The following is a 14,482-nucleotide window of genomic DNA, read 5'->3' as shown; positions in this document are numbered from 1 at the left end:
GTAGTGTGTTCAGTTCCTCAACTGGCTAAAGGTGGAAACACATTATTAAAACCCGACGCGACCCGATGAAACGCGATGCGTGTTGAGTCGAATCAAATGTATTGTTTTCTTATGACTAGAATCACACTATGAACATCCGACGCGACGCCATGTTGGATGTTCATAGTGTGATTCTGGTCATAAGAAAACAATACATTTGATTCGACTCAACACGCATCGCATTTTATCGGGTCGCGTCGGGTTTTAATAATGTGTTTCCACCTTAAGTCCTCCATAACAACACAAGCAACATTTTCCGCTTACTGTGGTGGTAGTAGGAGATTTTCAAATATTGTATGGGAATCTTTTTCCTTAAAAAAAAAATTAAGATCGCTATATATATTAACGCTTTTTATTTGTTATTTGTTATTTGTTTTTGGGGTGTTATGCCGTGTTGCGCTAACTCCTTTAGCCAATATTTCGGACAACGTTACAGTGTCCATCACCAGGGCAGATGTGTAATTGATAGTGGTGAAATGTGTGTTTATTTACGTCTGTGCGATACCGTGTTGCCTACACTACTCTACGAGCTGGTTTTACAGGTCTTCTGCGTTTAGCTTTGGTGTAGCCGTCAATTACCGGATACCAAGAACTATTGAGCTTAGCTCCGTCGTCTCTATTTATATTAATGGGATTTTTGTGAATTTCGATAGCTTCCATAATTAGGCGAGCTCTGTGAGTTTTCGGTCTTCCCAGGACTTCAGGAACAAATCCAAAGTAATAGCCGGCGATTGCCGAGTTTACACGCTCGAAATTTTTCTGAAATCCTTCTGGAAATAGTCCGCTCTGCCTGGCCTACACAGACCTTGTCACATCCAGAACAGCTGAGTTTATACACTCCATCTGTTTCCAGAGGAAACTTTGTCTTCGCAGACAAAGTATTGTATTAAGTGTTGTATCTTGGTTGTGGTTCCGACGCTTGATAATTTTTAAAAGTCGAGGCGGCCTCAACTCCTCCTTCCACTCCCCCTAGGTTCCTTAAAGGTCCCACAAGTATCTAGGGAAATAAAAGGTCCACCCCAGCAGAGCCCCGAATGCCGGGGTAAGGTCTGTATACTCCGAGATGCGACCTTGTGTCTCGGAGGAACCTGAGCACGGTATCCCACACCTTAGCTTGGGATGGCTATTGCCGGTCGTGTTTCCACTCCCTACACTAGACCTCTATATCTAGGGAAATAAAAGGTCCACCCCAGCAGAGCCCCGAATGCCGGGGTAAGGTCTGTATACTCCGAGATGCGACCTTGTGTCTCGGAGGAACCTGAGCACGGTATCTCACACCTTAGCTTGGGATGGCTATTGCAGGTCGTGTTTCCACTCCCTACACTAGACCTCTATTTAGTTTTTGTCATTTTTTACACTATAGGACTAATTTTTCGACAAAGAATGTTTAGTACTTTTTAAAGCAGTTCAAATTTGCTCAGTTTTAAATAAAAAAATCTGTTAACTTAGAAAAATGTGCCAAAAATATTGAATGCAATGACTAGTAATATTTAAACAAGATTAGTTTAAATTTTCTATTATTTAGGTAATTTTATTAAGAATTTTTGTTTGTAACGGTTCCATGACAAAACGGAACAGTGACAGAACAGAAAAATGAAGAGAAACAAATGTAACCTTTTTTAAAAAAAAAAATACAAATATTCCTGGGTTACGAATAACCTGACATTAATAGAAACTCTTCTATTACTACCACAGGAAGCAAAGAAAGGAATTGAACACACATAGCCTGGATGGGACCCAAACGCGATACCAACTCGACCATTAACCGGTCGAACCTAATCTTACAGTATTTGTATTTTAAAGTAGTTAATCTTTTTAACTCAAATCACAAAAAAAACGTATTTTATACAATTTTGTGTTATGTTATGATAAATTAACATATTTTATATTGCCATTCTCTAATGGCAGTGGGAACGAATGTCCTAGCTTATATGGTTTTTGTGTTTTGCTGTGGATCCATCATTGTGTACATCTATTGCTTCGTTAGACCTCCTGAAATGACATTTATTTTGTTTATTTGGGAAAACACCTTTTGGGATTTAACACCTTTTGTCTCAGCTGGAAGTGATGAAGACCAAATTCAACTTTCCCCTGTAGATCGATATGTGGAAACATATTCCCGAATCCAATTACTGTTCATTCAAAAAATCTTTTTTCTTTTCCAGCCTGAGCAGTGCCGAAGAGAGCGACCGCATGCTGGAGTCAGACCCCCGGATAGTGCTCCGCCCCCTCAAGAACGTGGAGGAGGCCTAAAGCACCTTCACTTACTGCACCACATAAATGAACCACTCACTAGATCAATATCTTCGGGTTTTTAGTACTGAGCCCATGGGTCCTAAAGTTTGCCATAGATAAAAATCTGTAACTGAAAAATATACGTCACTACTACTCATACTCACCATCGACTAGGATAGAAACTATAAAAAAGGCGTAACCATAGACAATATAATTCTCATTCGGAGCCAATCCCATTCACTAGCCTAAAATCTTGTTCTGAGATGAACAATCAACCTGTCGTAAAAATAAACTAAAATGACTTAAAATCCTTTAAATAAAGGAAGAACATTTATAAGATTATCAAATATTAAATGTTTTTTTACGACAGTAACGAATTTTGATATTTCTCTGCAAAAATGAAAAGAAAAATTAAAAACACAGAAGATTTTTGTATTTCGTTTAAATACGAGTTACATTTATACATATATATTTTACAAGATATTATATGAGTCGTGTAATTTCTATACCCGCTATATCAACTTTCATTGATTTGGAGAAAACCGCAAAAAACTGTCACATCTCTAGCGTACATAAGTAAATGCATTACAATTTTTTATATAATGAATTGGAGTAGTAAAATTTCGAAAAGCATTTATTTTTCTATATATGTCTAGCAATAATTAAGTAATTTCGATAAATAAAATGGATATAGCGGATTTTGATACTCACTTCGTGATTTTGAAAGTCAACTGAGCCGACATGGCGGGTTTAGAAACTCACGCGTAGATCATTTTGACACACGAGCGTGGCGTCAGAGCGGCGGCCATATTGTATTTTGGCAAAATAACTGCTTGCGATTCGTTGAATCCGATATAGCGGGTTTTGATAGTAACTTTCTGTATGATATAGCGGATTTGGTTTCTCACTCGCAGTTTTAACATGGTTTTTGGTCGCGATAAGGAGGGTTTTGAAACTCAATTTTAGGCTCCTCTTGTTGCTCGCAAAAATGTGAACAAGATGTCATACTCAGATCATTTTGTCAAAAAATCGGATATAGCGGGTATAGAAATTATAGGATTCATATGTAAGGTCATGTATTCCTCATCAGAAAAGAGAATTTTTTTGGCCTGTTAAGAAGGGAGACACGATTCTTACTTTGGTTGTTTCGCATAAAATATAAATTTTAATGCAAGTTTTTTTTTATTAATGATTCATATACATTGTATATTAATATAGATATTACAGAAACAAGAAATACAATAATATACAAGCATGAAACACATTTAGAAGGTGTACCAAGACAATATAAAAATACATAAACAGGAAATACAAGAATGTAGAAGTACAAAACACATTTTAAAAAAGGTATTGAAAGATATTCATTATGATGTCGAGTAAGTAAAAAAAAAATCTAGACAAATAAAATAAACTAATTAGGACAACCATTTCTTCCTATATTTAGTATACTTTAAAAAACGTTGCATGGCCATTTTCCTCATGGAATCTGGTCCATCATATTGTCTGGTATCTTTGGCAGTTAATTTCTTATTGATGTCTGCACACCATGAATTAATTATGAAGGGCACAGTGAATTTAATAATTGCATTTATTACAATTTTTTTATGCCCCTCACAATTAATCCAATCGAAACATACATATTTGGCAATAGTTTCTTTAATAATATGCACAAGATGAATATTTTCACAGTTATGATTTAGTACATACTCGACAACATAATGAATTTCCAAAGCGTTAAGAGCAAAGCTTTTCGTAGGATAGTTCAGACAAAATCTCTCTCCGATGCGGTATTCCCTAGTTAAAATAAAAGAATTAATGGGATCATAAGGATCACCAATGCAAGATGACTTGCATTCCTCACAGCCTTCGATAACTTTCAACAACTTTTTTAATAAAAATCCTGCAACATAGGAGTCGATACTAAATTTTTGTATGGAAAATGAATTACAAATTTTCTCAAATTGGGCTTCTACATCAAGTATAGTTAAAAAGGTAGTTACATTTGAATTTAAAGTGGAAGAGGTGGAATGAGTATAAATAAAATCAGTAACATTAGACAAAAGAATGGTAGAATCATCAGCTTCACAATTGGTACCAGGTGAACGCGGAGACGCTAAATTAGAAATCATAAGTGATTTATATGCAGCCGTAAACAAGGTAGCGGACGGATTTCGGACACCACGACTTCGAATAGACCCGAAAAAATTTTCCAATGGGTCTTGGTTCAGGTAGCGACATTTCAAAAACTTAAAACCCTCAGTTTCCAGAAAATTCCACAATTTAGTAATGCCATTTATGGAAAAAGTCCAATTAGTTAATACAGGAGCTTAAGTCCTAATGTTCGCGCCTGTTGTCTGATGGACGTATTTCATCGTGCTTATTATTTTCAATGACTCATTCCACAATTGAATATGTGGGGAGTTTTTCGATAAAGCCACATGATATTTTTGCCCCTTTTAGGGTGTACTGATGTCCCATTGACACTATCGAATAATACATCAAAAAATTTCAAAATTCGTGCTGTCTCCGATGGATTTTTAGTAAACGCCTCTGGGCGTAAATGACTTAGTGTTTCCAGTGCGGAAGACACTTTGTCACTAAAAAACTTGGGAGGCAAGTTTCACTTTCATTTTCTTAACTTTCTCAGGTATGATATGGCTGTCCGTTATTCCATACATCCTTTTAAATGACTCAGTTGGTACCAATTTGTAAGCCTGAATCAAATTGTCCCACGAAGCCAACTTTTTTATTCCATCCTCATAAAAAATCATGTCTTTATCTAAAAGATTATTACGAACGCACTTCAAAAGATGAGGTGCGTCAAATAAGGGAAAAATCATATTTTCATTTACTATGAAGTATCCACCCCTATATTCTGTATTATTCCTTAGGAAATTTATTCGAGTGTCTTCAAGCAAGGCTTTTACCACCCTACTGTTAACAGTGCCATGGTCGCATACAGTTGCAACGGGCTTAAGACCACACTCCAACAATTTTCCTAGAACAGTTAGAAGAATTTCTTCCAAGTCACAATAATTAGTTCCACTTTCTGAAAACGAAAAAAAAACTGGCAGCTTGTAGGGAGTGGTAAGACCTTTGATCATTAAGACTAGAGCGTGATCAGCAAAATTTTTTCTTCTCTTATCACCCTTGTCCTCAAGCCCTTCTATGTTACCGTTACATGCATTGAAGTTAACATGAGGAAAAATACTCATCTCATCAAACATTAATATACAGTATTTATGAATATCCTGCATAGAATCAGTTTTTTTTTTCAAATGGTCAAATAAATTTTGATTGATTCCCGGATTGAGAGATACTGAAGCTAATTCTTTATTCAGGGTCAAAGGCGAAGGTAATGCAAAAATGTTGGACAAGAATCGATAGCATTTTGGTCCTCCCTTATATACAGCAAGTGCCAAAGATTTATCTGCCCGACTATATCTTCGACCTTTTTTATGACGCGGGTTAAGTTTTGCTTGTGACGAAATGAATTTAGAGAGAACAGGGTCTAAATTTGAAAGAGAATCTTCCAAGCAGGAATTATTTCTATAGCGAGTTGCCAAATCGAGACGGGTTTTAAAAAGAGAAGTTTTTTGTTGCGATCTTCTTAGTTGACGCCTGGTCCTCAAAATCTCCAAATGCATCATCTTTTTCTTTGGAGAAAAGGTTGCAGCTGACCCAATGTATTTTAAATTGAACTTTCTTTTACCTATAAAAACACAACATGTGATTACATTATTCAAAACAAAGGCTACCAAAAAATTATGATAAAAAAAGTTATAAATATGCTTACGCAGAAAACCATCGTTTTTACGTGTAGGTACAATGCTGCTGGGTCCAGGAACAATTCTGCTGGGTCCAGGAACAATTCTGCTGGGTCCAGGTACAATGCTGCTGGGTCCAGGAACAATTCTGCTGGGTCCAGGTACAATGCTGCTGGGTCCAGGAACAATTCTGAATATATCTGAAAAAAAATTCTTATTGAAGAAATGATCTACAATTACATAGCAGAACAAAGAATATTATTTCCTTCCACTTAATATGAAACAAATATGTACCTTCACAATCTTCTGACACCCTTTTAGCAGCAACGGGCACACCGCTGGTTTTGGGGAAGAAATTACGGTCTGAAATAAAAACTTTGTTTAAATAATAATATGAATAAAATTAATAAGGTAAGTCGATGTAATATAAAAGACATTTGTACCTTGTAAAATGTAATCATGATCTTCGAGTGCATCACTATATGCGCTGTAGAATTCTGGCACAATACTCTTTTCACAGGTACGGTCTAAAAACAATAGATTCAATTCTGAGTTTAAATTAAGATAAGTTATACAATACATTAGGAACAAACAAAGAGAGATTCGTACCTGGAAGATTAATTGTTGGCAATGCGTGCTTTCTTAACGCACCACTCGATCTTTTACAATCGATTCCAAAATGTGATCCACACACTCTTGCGTACGTCGTCAATATTGGATTCTGAATAAATTCTAATCTATCAATCCGTATTGACCATTTGCGAAAAAGACTAGGGTACTCACAGACATAGGAATTAATCATATGTCTATGAGGGTACTCCTTAAAACTCGGAAACCGATGTCGAATCGATGTATTGTCCGTACATCCTTTCGCATCCTTTCACATCGCACTTAACATTTTTTGACATTTTCATGTTTTTACAGCGGCCTATAAACATGCATGAAGTTCGCACTGGTTTGTGGCATAAATCAACTTTACTATTTGTGGAAAATATACGTCACAAGATACACAGCCATAGAGATTACCGTGTCTTTTTTTCTGACCCACTTTTTTCTCGGAGTTATACCCCCCTGAGATAGATCTAGCATGGATCTAGCGTGTGCAGTTATGGATGAGAGTGGTATATTTATGTATGGATGGTTATGGTGTGCAGCACGGACGTATATATAGCTTTGATAAGGGGGGGGTCCGCAAATTAAAAAAAAATATATAAGGTCATGTTTTCGTGAAAAAAATAGTCAGTCTTAATCAATCAGCCTTTATTTTTAAATATTATATATATAAATCATTCAGTCTCTGATATTTGAACTAAAAATAAACATAACATAATTATCGCTCCTTATTTAAATAAAATCGCTTCGTTTATAACATAAAAAAAGAAATAACATAAAATAAAAGGTGGAAAACAAAATAACTTTTTTTTATACCTAATTTGTTAAGGTACACTAAACAAAAATACTCTTTCATCTTAAGAACAAATAATTTGTTTTAAAATTGAAACACCTTTTATTTAATCACATAACCAAATAATTTATTCTAAACTTTGGTCATATTGTAAGGCACTCTTTTTAATGAACTACAATTATAAAATTAAAATCAAAAAGTATCATCCTACCTACAATAACAAAATATTTTTAATGCAAATAATACTTAATGTATGAAAAAAATAAGCGTTTTCTCTCAAGCTAAATGAAGAGCTTTCATCTTAAGAACAAAATAATTTCCTCTAAACTCTGGTCATTTTGTATGGCACTCTTTTTAATGAACTACAATATAATTAAAATTAAAAAGTACCATCCTACCTACAATGACAAAATATTTTTAATGCAATAATACTTATTTGAATATAATGAAAATAAAAAGTGTTTTCGTGGCTCGCAGTTCAGTGCACCGAACATGTCCGACCGCAGGACGAAATCTCCCGAATTCAGTTTCGGTTTCGGCCGTAGTTTCGGCTGGATGGCGGCCGAAACCGAAACTAAGCCGAAACTCGTTTTTTGGCCGAAACTAGGCCGAAACCGAAACCGAAAGTTCGGTCGGACACTACTTTAAAGTAATACATTTAGTCTTTTACGTTTAATTGCTAACTGATTAATAATTTCTTCGGAATCAAGTTGCACCGCCAGATCTCGGTGTACGCTCATTAAAGCCAGACCAGTAAGTCTTTCGTCGCCCATTTTATTTCTTAGGTAAGTTTTTAACCTCTTTAATGTAGAGAAAGATCTTTCAGGGGTTGCAGTGGACACTGGGAGTGTGGCTAAAATAATTAGAAGCTTTTTTATTAAAGGGAAAAACTGATCATCGCAGTTATCGATGGTGTCGATCACAGTTGCAGGTTTTTGTGCTACAGATTTCCAGTGATTGTGCCATATCTCATATTCACTCAGAAATATTGTGCCTTTATTTTCCCCACCCAGAAATGTTTGTGTAATCTTGTTAAGATTTTCTTTTATCCTGGAGTCATTACTGGTTTTTTCAGGTAGCAGCATTTGAATTCCTTCGATCGTCGATTCATGTGGTTTAAAACGAGCGTCGAGTTCTGTAATAACATGATCAATGAAAGGGTAAAACACATTTCGTCGGTAGTATATTTCGGCAGTTTCTGCTGCAATATTATTGCGCAGGGTTTGCCTTCCAGTTATTCTTGGCATTACTATATCGCTTGAACTCATCTGCTGTGCTTGCTCAAAAAGAATTGCGAACTGACTTTCGTTCCGAACATTTAGTAAAGTCGTTTTTACATTTTTTGTATATTCGCAAATGTTGGTCAAATCGACATTGACTTTCTGCATTGCTTTGTTAAGGTTTGCTGTATATGAAAAAACTTTTCTCAGTATAACTAAAGAAACAATAAACTGGCTGTTATCCATAGCGATTTGAAGATGGTATGCTTGAGTAGCGACGTCGCTACTAGCAGCATCTTGAAGTGCCCCAAGTGTTTCGCATATAACGGGAACCATTTCTGCAAATCTTTCGACAGCCACGTGTTTCTCGGTCCATCGTGTCTCACAAAGAGAGATAAGCGTTGAATGAGATGAATTAATTTGATCCGCAATTTTCTTCAAAAGTCCGTCGCGAAGCGGTGATAGGCGAAAAAAGTTTATTACGCTCTTAATGGTTCCGATACAGTTACGTATTATTGGTATCTCACATGAATGCGCTAAAACTAAGTTGAGAACATGAGCAACACAGTGTACGAATTGCGCTCTCGGGTATTGCTCTGCGATTATTGTTCTTACGCCCCGTAACCGGCCGCTCATCACTGCAGCGCCATCATAGCCTTGACCAATCCATTTATCCATATCCAAATTATATGATAAGAGATGTGATATAATAGTCGTTGCCAAAGCTTGAGCTGAAACATCTTCTACGTGGATGAATTCTAAAAAATCTTCCCGTAGAACCGATTTCCCAGATGAGCAGTGTACGTATCGTAAACATAACGCTAATTGTTCTCGCCGTGATATGTCTTGTGTTTCATCAGCAAGTACAGTAAAAAAACCAGCCTCTTTGACCCTATTAAGTACTTGCGCTTGAATAGCACTACCACATAGTTCAATCACTTGATTTTGAATTCCTGGTGACGTATACATGGCTCTACTGTGAATGTTTTGTGTTAGTAAATGATTTTTAAGTGCTTCATCGCCAGATCGCGCACGAAAACGAAGAAGTGCTCTAAAACTACCATCATTATGTTCGGGTTCATTTATCCCAATTTCTCCAAAATCACGACTTCCTCTTAGTGCTATTTCTTGCCTTCCACAAAGAATAATTGTTTCAACAATGGCTTTCAATCTTTTTCTGTTCTCTTCGGCAATTTTACTGTTTTCTGCATTCATGTACTCTATAACATCAAACGTTTTTCCTTCCATGATCCTTGCAAAATTTGCTGCCTGCTCAACAGCAAATTTATGATACTTAGTATCTGCATGGTGATCAAAGCTCTCTAAAGCTTTCTTCCAGTAAGTAAATGGCTTACTAACCAAGGCTCCAAGTTCTTGCTGACCACGACCGCCATGCTTTTTTCCAAATAAAACACATACTTTGCAAAGTGCTCCCTGCATGACGTTTGAATATACAAGCCATGAGTACCTGGTAGTCCAATGGCGTTGAAAAGAAAGTTTCTTTTTACCAGTGATAGTGACTGGAAATTTAAATGTATCCGGAGGGGTCCAAAGCTCTTTTAATGCTCTCAGCTTTTCCTCGTCATTGCTTGGAGGATGACATACGTAGAGCGCAATATCATAACCCGTCCTGGCTGCGGCTGCGGACGTAGCCGAGCACAAATCCATCCTGGCTGTAACAAAGACATATTTGACTAAAACAAAACAACAGCACATACCCATCTTCAAACAGCTTTTTGGTCATATTTAATTGTAAGAATAATAATAATAATTTGTGACTCTAATACTCTAATCCATACTATAATTAAATCGTAAGCGTTCCGTTTCTGTAAGTACATAAATATTTACAAAAAAAAACAATTCATACGCACTATAATTATGTTACTGAGGTCAATAAAATAGTTATTAAAATTTTTGTCTGTTTGTCTGTGCGTTTGACCACGCTAATCTCAGAAACGGCTTAATCGATTTGTATGCGGTTTTGTTTAACATTTTAGTCTATGTTTCATTCCAATCGGTTCATAAACTAAAAAGTTATGTTAAGAATAAGAATTTTCAACTAAAAATTAAGTCTACGCGAACAATGTCGCGGGCACCAGTTAGTTGTTAGTTAAATATAATTGTATTTCTTTCTGTTAAAAGGCGAAATGATTTTATAACACTTAGGTACACGTCGCATATACACTGAAATTACCATTTGTCAAATATTTTATGCTCACGGCAAAACATTTGTTTACAGAAATTCTCTGGGAATAAAAATAAGAGCAGGATAAAAGTTTTTAAAATTCTAGTAACTGGGTTCCTTCCTAATAAAATAAACAAGAGACTTACCTTTCTTCACTTCATCGTCATCAGTATCTGTGGATGGCCCCGCTCTATTTATTCCTACTTCTTCAATATGACAGGATTCCACATTGTCTTTTGATAAAAGTTCATTGGGATTTGGTCTCTCTTTCTTAGAAAAAAAACTCAAAAGAGATACCTGATTTGATCGTTTCATACTTTTTAAATGCGACACTTCTTTCTGTATTAAAACAACTGACAACTGCGCAACGCGAAGAGACAAAATAGACTAAACTAGATTCTAGCTTGGTATGGTGCGCGCGGCCGAAACGCGGGCGGCGGCGGCGCGCCGCGGCGGGGGCACTGCCCATTCCCCCGCTCCCCGCACTGTGGCGGACTTAAGAAACTATCGTATTCTACAATCGGCGCGGTGCAATGGGGGGGGTCCGGACCCCCAAGACCCCCCCCCTTATATACGTCCGTGGTGTGCAGTAGCAACACTCTTATACCATATTATATTATATAGATAGTGTATTATACTTATAGTATCCTCTTCGGGTTTCAATGTCTGTACGTCAAAGTCGCAATTAATCTCAAATTAACGTGATATAGAATGCCAGATTTTGTAAATCATGTTCCTGATATTAAATGTATTGAGCTAAATAGCTCGGCGGGCCGCAGGTTGAGTATGACTGGTCTAGTGGGTCAAAACCTGAAAACACGATTTTCGAATTTGGAAATAATTTTATTAGTTTTTTTTTAAAGAAATACCCTGACAATATTTGAAAATCTCCTACTACCACCACATTAAGCGGAAAATGTTGCTTGTGTTGTGATGGTGAACTTAGCCAGCCGAGGAACTGAACACTACGCCTGGGTGGGACCGAAACGCGATGTCAACTCAGTCACCAACCGGTTAAAAGTAAAACAAAACAACAAAATTCTTTCATACTTCCCCGCCTACATCGAAACCTCCCCCCCTTCCAATAAAATTGGAATCCAGGATAATAATTATAAGATCGTTGATAACGCGAATTTTTAAGCGAAATTCGTCAATTTTATGCAAAATACCTACGTGAATGTTGCCATTTTCACGCGATATTCTGGTATTTTAAAAAAGTAGGTACGTTCTAAATATTTATTGTTACGGTTTTTGACAAGTTTTGGAGCATGTCTATTGTTGATAACAGTGAACAGGGGCATTTAACTAAGCTTTGGCCTCGAAACTCATTTGAAACCGCCACGCCCACCTCAAAATTCTTATAGAAAACGAATAATATGGCTAAAAGCTCAGATCTCATTGGTGAGAACAGAAGGATTGGTTTGATCTCTCGCTCTCTACCATAATGACTCGTGTAACAGAAAGAGATGACGGAATTTTTCCGTTTGACAGTTTCAAATCATTCAAACAAAATGAGAGTGGTTTATTTATACACGCGGGTTGTCATTTTCTGCCGAAATACTATCATTTCCGTCGAAAATATTGCGTGTTAAAGTTGTTCGTGATAAAAATACAATATAAGCCAGTATAGTGTTAGCGAGTTACAAACATATTATATTCAAACTACCTACGTAAGTTCAAGTTTAAAGTGAATTAACAGTTTTAGGTTATTCGTTCGGTTTTTTGAACAATGCTTCATACTTGACATATGTCTTCCTCCACAACGTATAAATGTTATTTACTATATCGATAAACTTATTCATGTTATTGATTAGTGTTATCTTGTATTATCTTATTGTTTTGGTGAAATTAAAGATTTTTAAACATATGTAACCATGAGTTCATGAGGCTGACAAATGTCGGAATTTTTCGTCGTACTGTCGGACAATCATGTTTTGGAAATTTTCTTCAGTGTTTTTGCAAATTTCTTGTCATTTTGGGTTTCTTCTTCTCAGATTAACAAGTTTCATCTTAAGGAAATGCACTGTAAAAGTTTATTTTCTTAGTCAGATGAACCTTGCCCTTGGAAAACATTTCGACATTTTTCTGCTTCAAGGACATTTTTATTTTTATAATAGTTTTTTTGGGCTAGTGAATGAATAGAGTAGGCTGAGAGCAATTATGTTGTCTATGGTCGCATCTTTTTTTAAATGGCCTTGAGTTTCCTCTACCTTGTCTACTGCCAGGGGCATATAACTAAGCTTTGGCCTTGAAACTCATTTGAAACCGCCACGCCCACCTCAAAATTCTTATAGAAAACGAAGAAATGGCTAAAAGCTCAGATCTCATTGGTGAGAACAGAAGGATTGGTTTGATCTCTCGCTCTCTACCATAATGACTCGTGTAACAGAAAGAGATGACGGAATTTTGCCGTTTGACAGTTTCAAATCATTCAAACAAAATGAGAGTGGTTTATTTATACACGCGGGTTGTCATTTGCTGCCGAAATACTATCATTTCCGTCGAAAATATTGCGTGTTAAAGTTGTTCGTGATAAAAATACAATATAAGCCAGTATAATGTCAGCGAGTTACAAGCATATTATATTCAACCTACCTACGTAAGTTCAAGTTTAAAGTGAATTAACAGTTTTAGGTTATTCGTTCGGTTTTTTGAACAATGCTTCATACTTGACATATGTCTTCCTCCACAACGTATAAATGTTATTTATTATATCGATAAACTTATTCATGTTATTGATTATGTCATGTGTTATCCTGTATTATCTTATTGTTTTGGTGAAATTAAAGATTTTTAAACATATGTAACCATGAGTTCATGAGGCTGAAAATGTCGGAATTTTTCGTCGTACTGTCGGACAATCATGTTTTGGAAATTTTCTTCAGTGTTTTTGCAAATTTCTTGTCATTTTGGGTTTCTTCTTCTCAGATTAACAAGTTTCATCTTAAGGAAATGCACTGTAAAAGTTTATTTTCTTAGTCAGATGAACCTTGCCCTTGGAAAACATTTCGACATTTTTCTGCTTCAAGGACATTTTTATTTTTATAATAGTTTTTTTGGGCTTGTGAATGAATAGAGTAGGCTGAGAGCAATTATGTTGTCTATGTTCGCATCTTTTTTTAAATGGCCTTGAGTTTCCTCTACCTTGTCTACTGCTCTGCTCCGCACGGTAGGTACTGCTTGTATATCTGTGGTTAAGTACTGTATAATTCTGTTGGATACAAAAACCCGGAAGATATCGATCTAGAGAGTGGTATATTTATGTCTACTGCTCTGCTCCGCACGGTAGGTACTGCTTGTATATCTGTGGTTAAGTACTGTATAATTCTGTTGGATACAAAAAGCCGGAAGATATCGATCTAGAGAGTGGTATATTTATGACAGTGAATCTTCAAAAAGTGTGCCGAATCCCGTGTGATGAAAATGCATTATTTTGAGTTTGTGTTGTATCTAATATCTATTAAATAATGAGCAATGACTGTGTTGAGTTATCAGGTGAGGAATTATCATAAATGAACCACTCACGGAATTATCATGTGTTGAATAAATTTGTTCTGAAAATTCATATGATGAATTCCCATATTTTGAGTTAGAATAAAACCGTTTTTACCTGAAACAGGGTTTTCCTTTT

At 36.2% G+C, this 14,482-nt stretch overlaps 1 long non-coding RNA gene across 1 annotated transcript; it reads right to left on the bottom strand.

The window, feature by feature from the left end:
• Window positions 1-2,762: 2,762 nt before the first annotated feature.
• LOC149423762 (uncharacterized) lies at window positions 2,763-6,955 on the bottom strand. The gene is made up of 5 exons (XR_016302226.1): window positions 6,651-6,955; window positions 6,485-6,568; window positions 6,336-6,404; window positions 6,071-6,241; window positions 2,763-5,986 (listed from the first exon to the last, which is right to left on the bottom strand). It is a non-coding gene; the product is annotated as an uncharacterized LOC149423762 (long non-coding RNA).
• Between the last annotated feature and the right edge of the window lie 7,527 nt (window positions 6,956-14,482).

The sequence above is a fragment of the Hesperophylax consimilis genome, chromosome 5, assembly GCF_061612785.1.
Source record: "Hesperophylax consimilis isolate HC1 chromosome 5, BYU_Hcon_1.0, whole genome shotgun sequence".
Classification (NCBI taxonomy): domain Eukaryota; kingdom Metazoa; phylum Arthropoda; class Insecta; order Trichoptera; family Limnephilidae; genus Hesperophylax; species Hesperophylax consimilis.
This window is presented reverse-complemented; position numbering and strand designations above follow the sequence as displayed.